The sequence below is a fragment of the Notechis scutatus genome, chromosome 1 (assembly GCF_049901735.1).
Source record: "Notechis scutatus isolate UNSWTSFEM ecotype Mainland chromosome 1, rNotScu1.2, whole genome shotgun sequence".
NCBI classification, from domain to species: domain Eukaryota; kingdom Metazoa; phylum Chordata; class Lepidosauria; order Squamata; family Elapidae; genus Notechis; species Notechis scutatus.
The window spans coordinates 317961028-317971138 of NC_142009.1; positions in this window are offsets into that span (position 1 = coordinate 317961028).

Here is a 10111-nt window from a genome sequence, read left to right on the forward strand (position 1 = left end):
CAATTTTTGTTTTAGAAAATAAGCATTCACAAAAAGTGCTTTATCAAATAAATCTCCAGGCTTTTTACATAATCTTTCATAAATAATGAGTACAATAATATGGAAAAATAAGATGCCTGCCTCAAAGTGCTTCTAACAGAAAATGCAGTGATGAGAGAAAAAAGGGGGAAAAAATCACAAGAACCTGATATATATGCAGAGCTGTATAGTTACTCATGCTTCGAAGAAAAGTAAGTGCATTTCAAGAGGACATATACAATATGAAGTCAATTTGCCGTCTGCTTTTTAAAAAATAAATGTGACCATTGCTTTTATATGCCTTTTATCTGCTTTATTGTAAATCCAATAATTCGTTAGAGAAACCAACTCCTTGAGAGATTTAAACGACCAGCTTTTTAGTCTCATTTCTTTGTGGGATCTTTCATGTCACAAGATTCTCAAATATATATATCCACGATGGCGAACCTATGGCATGTGTGGCACAGGTGGCACGCAGAGCTATTTGTGTGGGCATACGAGCCCCAGCTAAATGTACCTGCACTGCGCATGTGTGCGCGTCCCAGCTGATTTTCGGCCTGTTTGAGGCCGTTTTTGCCCTCCCGGAGGCTCAACAAAAGCCTCTGCGGCTTTGGGAGGCTGAAAAAACGGGCCTTCCGGAAATATCAGAAGTGCCAAAACGGGCCCGTTTTCAGCCTCCCAAGGATGCAGAGTGTGCCTCCAGGAGGGCAAAAATGACCCCAAATGGGCCGAAAATCAGCTGGGAAGCACACGCATGCATGGTGCAGGTAAGGGAGGGGTGGGGGTGTTGCGCACACATGTGCAGGGGGGGGGGGTAGGGCACATTGCATTGTGGGTGCCGGCACATGCACGTGCGTGCTTTTGGCACACCACAACAAAAAGTTTCGCCATCACTGCTATACATATGCAGCATATATAAATTTCTGTATAAATTTATGTACAAGTGCAGATGAAGAAATTCCAATTAATTGTTAATACTTCTAAAACATTAGTGGCAAATGATTGACAGACAGAGGAAATGAGAAACTATGTTTCAAGAGTGTAAAGAACTAGAAAATTGCCACATTCCTTTTAGGAAAGAATTAGTTATAGGCATACTGACATTAATGCTATTTCAGATAAACCTGTGAGTAAATTTTTGGCTTTCGTTTATTATGGTCAATTTTCTTCTTCACATTAGTGTGCTGGTTTGGAAGCATGAGCAGGGAATAAAAAAACTTTTTGGCGTTAATAATCTACGTTCAATGAACCCTGCAATGCAGGTTAATATTGATACATCATTCAAATGAACATTGGGTAAAGCAGAATAAAGTATCTTTTGAATTGAACACTGTGCAGAATTAGAGATTGCTCATTGATTAAATATTTGCACATATTAAATAGAGAACAAATAAAGTCTGATTTCATTTGTCTTTTTACACTTAAATATATTCCACCCAATTTCTTTGTCAGTTTCCATTAAAAGAAAATAAATGTTAGCAGACATGATCTTGCATATTTCTTTTATTATTTACAAGTTTTTTTGTTTCTCTGTACAAGCATTTTCTCAAACGATTTCCTCTAAGACTTCTTGAATACCTTTTAAAACCAATTTATCCATTTGTTCCCTGCATTTCCTAAATATACACATACAGTATTGTTTTTCTTTGGGAATTGCATTGCATTAAAAAAGGGGAAAAGGTAGAAAGATGATTGTATTTTGATTTCTATATAGAGTAGGTGTGTAAATTGGAAAGGTTCAACTCCAACCAATGAACTATTTCTAATTCATAGAGAGAATTACAAAAGGGAAATTGCACAGGGCCTACTATGCTTTCAGGACAGGTAGCCCTGAATTCTTAATATAAGTAAATGTGGCTAGACTCAAATTCAAATTCAGAATAGAGCTTGAAGGTCTTCTAGTCCAACCCTCTGCTCAAGCAGGAGACCTTGTACCACTTCAGACAAGTGACTGTCCAGTCTCTTTTTAAAAACCTCCAGTGATGATGCACCCATAATATTTGAAGGCAAGCTGTTCCATTGGGTAATTGTCCTCATTGTTCGGAAGCTTCTCTCCTTGATTAGTTACTATCCATTGTTTCTTGTCCTGCTCTCTGGTGCTTTGGAGAATAATTTGACCCTCTTTTTTGTGTCTTGTATCTTGAGTCATGTGGAAATTTATAATTATAGTTGTGAGATGGACAACACAGACTTGCATTCCTATGAAGAAAATCTTTGCCAAAAATTCTTACACGAATTTTCAATTTTTACTTAAAGCACATGAGGATAAGCCAGAATAAAAAAAGATCTTGGATTAGGATTGGGAGTTAGGAAAGGATATCTGAGCTGTGTTTTAAGCAGGGTTGGCACATTTTGTCCTCTCTGGTATTTGTGGGCACCACTTTGGTGGTTATAAGACAAACGAAGTACCACTTTGGTGGGTCATAAGACAAACTAAGTCTGTGCTGTGCCTGTAAACATACATCCAGCAAACTGGGGGCAGTTTTGAAACATCCCCTGTGGGATTTACGTGATTTGAGAAGAGTTTGGGATGTGCCAGCATGCACCATGAACCTTTCCTTCTAAATCTAAATAGGTCAAGATGGTGGCATCAGTACTGGGTTTTAAAAGGGAGGAAAAGGTGAGGGGTTATTTGAGGTGAGGATTTTAAGAAAAATATTTCTTTTTTCTTAAAATGGTAGCAATAAGAATAGGGCGGTGTGGTGGCTCAGCAATTAAGATGCTGGGCTTGTTGGCTGGGAAGCCGACAGTCCAGGTTCAAGACCCTGGAACACCGCATGGCAGAGGGAGCTCCCGTTACTTGCCCTAGCTCCTGCCCACCTATTAGTTCAAAAGCATGGAAATGTGAGTAGATAAATAGGTACCTCTCTCGTGGGAAAGTAATATTGCTCCATGATGTCATGCTGGCCATATGACTGTAGAAATGTCTTTGGACAGCGCGGACTCAACAATCTGGAAACAGAGATGGGCACTGCCCCCTATAGTCAGCAACAATTAGTGGAGTAAAATCTGCAGGGATTCCTTTAGTAAGAATAGGATTTCCACATTCCCCTTTTTTCTTCCGTAACAAAATAGTAGGTTATAATGGTGAATTTAGCATTCCCCTTTTATTCTGTGCATGGTATAATGACACTGCTATTTTCTCCTTCTCTCAACAGTCTCAAGTCACAGTTGTAAGTCGAGGACTACTACAATGCAAATATTTTGTGATTTAAGTCCTAAAAAAAGAACAGCACAGGATTACTACAGACTGGGCTGAAAGGAACAAGATATCCTCCCGCAGAGAGAAATGTAATGTGTTACAGTCAGTCAATATCTAAATATTGACTAACTGAAGATTAAGCTAGACATAATACCTACAATACATATTGGAGAATAGCTCTTCTGGATTTGGAAAGATGTGGATCAGAGCCATAGGACGGGAAAAACCTAATCCTTTCCCTCCTTTCTTTTGCTTAGAAACTTTAAAAAAATCCCCTCCCCATTGGTAGCAATGAATTTTATTTTGTTTTTTTTTTTAATTCTGTGTTGGTATAGAATGGATTTCTTTTCCTTAACAAAAGAGCAGGGGAAAGGATTGATTTTTTATTTCTCTAGGTATAGTTTCTGGTCTAATTTAATGTTCTAGGTCAGGTACCATGCATTTATACTTGAATATATGTAAAACAGAAAGGTAACTGTACAGGATGCTGGCTAAAAAGCCCAGGAGATGGAATTTCAATATATCTATCCAGCAACAGAATGGAAAGTCTGCTTTAAAGTATTGGAACAATTACAATCAAACCCAAATTGTAAGCTATTTCAAAATGATATATTCCAAATTTACTTACAATGTGCCTACCTCCACCACTTGGTGGCGTAGGTTCTCCACAATTCTACATATCGACCACCTCCTTCAGAATGAACTCCAGAGGCATTAAAAAGAAAGTTCTATGGTTGTATTCAGTGGGGCTAGAACTGCTTGATTTGCATTTTAAACAAGCACAGGTAAATAAAGGAATCATGTCACCATGAACTAGGAGAGTTGAGATGGCGTTCATTGTAAATAAAGTGCTTGAGTGAGCTACATTTTACGTGCCTGAGGCTTAGATAGGTCGCTGCAGAACTAGGGGAAATAATAGTGCAGATACTTGAAGGACAACTTGGCCATAGCATCCATTTAAAGCCAGATGATAAGGACAGGATTGGTACCTAGAGTGAATGAGGAATCATAGAGATCAGTTCAGAAGGGATATTCTGCAGGTTCTGACCAGTTCTGGAGAACAGATACTGGAAATTTTGAGTAGTTCGGAGAACCGGCAAATCCCACCTCTGACTGGCCCCGCCCCCATCTATTCTCTGCCTCCTGAGTCCCAGCTGATCAGCTGGGTCTTCTTTTGTTGCCCTGCATAGGAGAACGGAGCTGGAAAGCAGGGTTTACTTATCTACAGATGGAATTATATGCAAATATGTACAGTAATCCTTGGTGATGCACTTTTTTTTTGCTTGAATATATGTTGCAGCTCGACTCTAACTGAGAAAGAGGCATATATCTTAGGAAGAAAGACAGGTATCCAGCTATTCCAAATGGAAAAGGCAAGATTGTTATTTAGTCCTTCCAGTATCCAGGCAAAGGACAACTGTGGTGGTAGTAGTGAAATCTTGAACAGAAATGTATTTATTTGATTTGATAATTATTCTAACATAAATTGCAGTGCAGATATTCTATGAAATGAGAATAAACCCTTGACATTGAATATAGCCCTGAACAGTGGTGGGATTAAAAACTTTTTACTACCGGTTCTGTGGGCGTGGCTTGATGGGCGTGGCAGGGGAAGGATACTGTAAAATATCCAGTCAGAGGAGGTATTTGCCGGTTCTCCAAACTACTCAAAATTTCCGTTATCGGTTCTCCAGAACTGGTCAGAACTTGCTGAATACCTCCTCTGGCCCTGAAGGCTAACCAAGGTTCCATATGCTTCAAACACTTGATGAGAGACAGAAGGATAAAGAGTTTATAAAGCACATTTGGTTCCTGGAGGCTTTCCAATATCAGCTGATAGCATTTGAATGTTATAATGATATGTTAAAGCTGATAAAACCTTGCCTTGTGGGCAATTCATTAAATCAGCACATAAACAGGGAGATAATTCCAAGTGACAGTGCCATGGAATGAGGCAGTCTGGGTAGTGTGTGGGATCATCACTAGCTCTTTTCAGTGTTTCTCTCTTGGGTCGGTGGTTAGGGAGGAGAGGCAGAGCTGTCCTTGAAATCAGTGTGAATTATAATTAAAGGGTTATCATACTGTATAAAAGAGGAGTGAGCTTGTTTTTAATATTGCCACAAAGGGCAGGCCTACCAAACTGTAGGAAAGATATTAAGGAGAGGGTTGTGGGTTTATTTTTTTTTGATGATCACACCTCAGTTAATGAAATAGCTGCCTCATGATGTTCTCTTCCACTGGAGATCTTTATACAGAGGTTGTGTGAAGTGCTTTAACAAATCTTACATCTGTCAGGAAGCTTCTGAGTACCTCCCAGTTCTATAATTCTGTGATTGGAAAAGGGGTGTTTTGTGATTTTTTCAGACTGATTCTTTCAGTCATGTGTCTTCTATATCACCCTATAACTGGTATCTATCAGCTGAAAAGCAGCTATCAAGGAAACAAGGGTTCCTTCTGGCTCCTTCATATTGCAACTGACAGGACCAGCATCTTGCCTTAACCCGAATAGCTTATCCCTTGGCCTATATGTTTATTTATTTTATTTTATTTTATTTATTTATTTTATTTATTTATTTTTGTCAATTGCTTACAAGATAATAGGTATAAATAAAAACATAGTTATGAATACATGGATACATTTAAGAAAAATAAAAAAATAAAAGAAACAATAGGACAGGGACGGTAGGCACGTTGGTGCGCTTAGACACTACAGACCTCTTAGGAAAGGGGTGAGGTCAATAGTAGAAAGTCTAAGGTTAAAGTTTTTGGGGTTTGGGGAAGAAACCACAGAGTCAGGTAGAGTATTCCAGACATTGACCACTCTGTTGCTGAAGTCGTCTTTCCTGCAATCAAGTTTGGTGCAATTAACCTTGAGTTTGTATCTATTGTTTGCTCTTGTGTTGTTATGGTTGAAGCTGAAGTATTCATTGACAGGTAGGGCATTGCAATGTAAGATTTTTATATACTATACTTAGATCAGACCGAAGGCAGCGTAGTTCTAGGTTTTCTAGGTCTAGAATTTCAAGTCTGGTGGCATAAGGTATTCTGCAACGAGTAGAGGAGTGGATAACTCTTCTTGTGAAATATTTCTGGACTTTCTCTACTGTGTTAATATCAGATATGTAATGTGGGTTCCAGACTGATGAGCTGTATTCGAGTATTGGTCTAGCAAATGTTTTGTATGCTCTCGTTAGTAGTGTGATATTACCAGAGAAAAAGCTACGTAAGATTAGGTTAACAACTCTTAATGCCTTTTTGGCTAAGTAGTTACAGTGGGCTCTAGCACTTAGATAATTAGAAATGAGTACTCCAAGATCCTTGACAGAGTTTGGATCATCAACAAGGTCTTGACTATTCATCCTGTATTTTATTTTCTGATTTTTTTTGCCAATATGTAAGACAGAGCATTTATTTGTTGAGATTTTAAGTTTCCATTTGTTTGACCATTCTGATACATAGTCAAGGTCTTTTTGAAGGGTGTCATGCCCCTGGTGGAGACTGACTCTGAGGAAGAGGAGGAACAGCCAACAGGGAGTGGGAGTGTGGCTCTAGAGGTGGTGGAGGAGACTGGGGAAGGGCAGAGGCCGGCTGAGCAATCAGAGGATGATCCAGGCCCATCCCCTATCCATCCTAGGTCATGCAGGGAGGAGAGGCGAGGTCTACTCAGGAGGAGATTACCATGATCCTCCTTGTGGCTTGCAGGTTGGAGCTATGTATATAGGTTTGTAACTGCGTAGTCAGAATTGCTGGAGTCAAAGTTTATTGTTTTCTTTGAAAGAGGTTTATCTTTGCTGGTATTCTTCCCATGGACTCTCCTTGGTTATCTTCCTGGAATGTATGATTAATTATCTTGGCTTGTTTCGGAACTCTCATCAATGCGGTTTGTTTTGGTTTTCTTTTTGCCTCATTATTTACTTTTGTGACTTTAAACAGTGCCTAATAAAACAGTGAAATTAAGTTGAAGGCTTTACCGGACTTTAATGTATGTTTTGGGTTTTGGGTTATTTTGAGAGACTACGGGTCATCACAAAGGGCAGCAGTACTGTCTGTGGTGTTGAATAGCTTTACATCATCAGCGAATTCAGTTGCTCTTGATATGATCACAGAGGTCATTTATGTAGAGTATGAAAAGAGTTGGTCCTAGAACACTGCCTTGGGGGACACCACTGTTGACAGGTACAGAATTTGATAGGACGCTCCCAATTTTGATCATTTGTTGTCTGTTTGACAGGAATGCTTCTATCCAGTTATGCAGTTGTCCAGAGATACCATAAGATTTTAGTTTTAGGAGTAGTTTGTCATGTACCACTGAATCAAAGACTTTACAGAAGTCTATGTAGATTGCGTCTATTGTTTTGCCCTGATTGAGTTGTGTAGTCCATATGTTTTTGCAGTGTAAGAGTTGCAGATTACATGATAGTTTTTTCCTGAAACCAAATTGTTTATTAGAGAGTAGGTTGTTTGTTTCTAAGTGGAGGATGATGGATTGGTTAATAATTGATTCCATGATTTTACAGGTGATGCATTATAAAGAGATTGGTCTGTAATTTTCAACTAGGCTGGGGTCTCCCTTTTTGAAGATGGGGATGACCGTGGCTTGTGACCATAGTTTTGGCAAGGAGCTGGTCCTGAAAGATTTTTCAAAGATTATACTTAGAGGTTCAGCTATGGCAGTGGATAGCTTTTTTAAGAAGTAGGCACATATTCCGTCTGGTCCAATAGATAGAGATGGTTTTAGATTGCATAGTGCTTTTTCAACATTGTCTTCTGTAAAATCAATATGTATTAGATCATTGTAGTTGTCTGTGGTTCAACTAGGAAATACTGGGCATGATCCATTGCTGTTTACAAATACTGAGCCAAAGAATGTGTTAAAGAGGTTGGTTTTAATAGTGTCATCGTTGCAGTCTTTGCCATTAGGTCCTTTCAGGGGTAGGATGGACCTTGAGTCTTTTAGTTTGTTGTTTACAAAATTGTAGAAAGTGCAGGTGGAATTGGTGCATAGAAGGTTTTCTTCTTGTTTAATGTGATAATTGGTGCATTCAGTTTTTATCTGGTGGCATAAATTTTTGTATCGGCTTTTGAAGTTGACAACATGACCAGATTAGTTTTTCTGCCAAAGTGATTTCTTTTTGGATTGAAGCTTCCTTATTGTTATGGGTAATTTGTTTTTTTCTGGTTTTGGAAGTTGTTAATGGTACATATAGTTTGATGACTCTTTTGACTTCAAGTAAAAATATGTTGTAATGGTCTTCTACAGTATTGCATCCAGAGAATAGAAATTGCCAATCAAGGGATGAGAGATCGTTGTCTATAAGATCATAGTTGCCTTTTTTGAAGTTATAATTGGGGATTCCGTCGTTGTGATGATTTTTGTGTGGACGTATGTTGAGACAAAAGTCAATCATGTTGTGAGCACTGTTGGAAAAGGGTTCTTTAATTTGTATTCCATAAATTGAATTCAAACTATTGCAGAAGATGAGATCAAGGCAGTTGTTAAGTGTTGTTGGTTACTAGTTGTTCTAGTCCCAGATTTGTAACAGCATTGTAGAAGGTTGCACGTGTGGGTTCAGTTGTATATTCATTTAGGGTCCAGTTAATATGAGGTAGATTGAAGTCACCACGAAAGATAAAAGTGTGTGGGCAGGATGCTGCCCATGTTAGTAGTGTATTTAGCTTGTTTACATGTTCGATGTCATAATCAGGTGCTCTGTAACATAATAAGAACCGAAATGTGATATTTAAGGACAGTTCACAGACGATGGTCTCAGGAATAGCAAGCTCCTGGGTAACTTGGATGTTTTTTAGATGTAGGGACTTTTTATAGAAGATAGCAACACCACCTCCTCTACGGATTTCATGATCTGATCAGTAAACATGAGAGTCTCTTACTGTGGTAATGGAGTCAAGGAGAGATGTGTTGAGCCATGTTTCACAGACAAATATGATGTCGAATTTAGCTGTATTTAGTAAGAGGAGAAATTCAGGTATTTAATTACAAGGCTTCTTGCATTGAGTAGCTTGCCTTTAAGGCCAGTTATGGTTGGAATAGAGGTAGTTAGGGGCATGCGTGCCTAGTTTTGAGTGATGTTGGATTGGATGGGGTGGGGTTGGATGCGGAGTTGTGCGTTGTGTGACTTTCTTTTGATGCAATTAGCTTGGTAGTCAATGTATGGGTCCTTTTTTCCATTGTCTAGATGGTTTTTGAGTTCTGTGCGGAGTTCACGGGAGTGGATTCTTTGCAGTATGGATAAGTCTGGTCTTGAGCGAAGTTTTTTGTGGTTGTGATTGGTTTTGCAATGGCATTTATTGTATGAATGAATATGCGTTTGCTGGAATCATTTTTGCATACAACTCTACAAAATCTTGGGGCCACAGAGTCATCATTGTATTTGCACCCAGGGCCATCTCTGGTTATTTCAATGATATCTTCAAGAGAGATGTTTGTTGTATTTGAGTTGCTTATGATATCGCGAACTTTGGTGATATCATCTGATTCATTGGTGTCTTTGAGACCAAATAAAATGGCATTTGGACATTTCTGTTCACGTTCCATGCTGTCTCTGATGAGTAAGGAGATATTATTTGTGGAATTATTTGAAGGGATAGTAATTGTTTGTGGTTTGGTGGTTATTTTTGGTTGTAGTTGTGATTGTAGTTGAGGTAGTGGTTGTGGTTGTTGTGGGATTTGATTTTGAGCTGATAGGTACTCACTTATCTGTACTGTATTTTTTTTTCCAAGAGAGATTAGGCTTTCTTGTATAGTTGTTTCAAAACGTATTGCTAAGCGTTCTTCTATTGAGTGAATGAGTGATTCCATGCTTTAAACTCTGTCAGGTAGGGTACTCAGTTTGTTTAGCTTAGGAGAACATGATGGACATAGATAAAAGA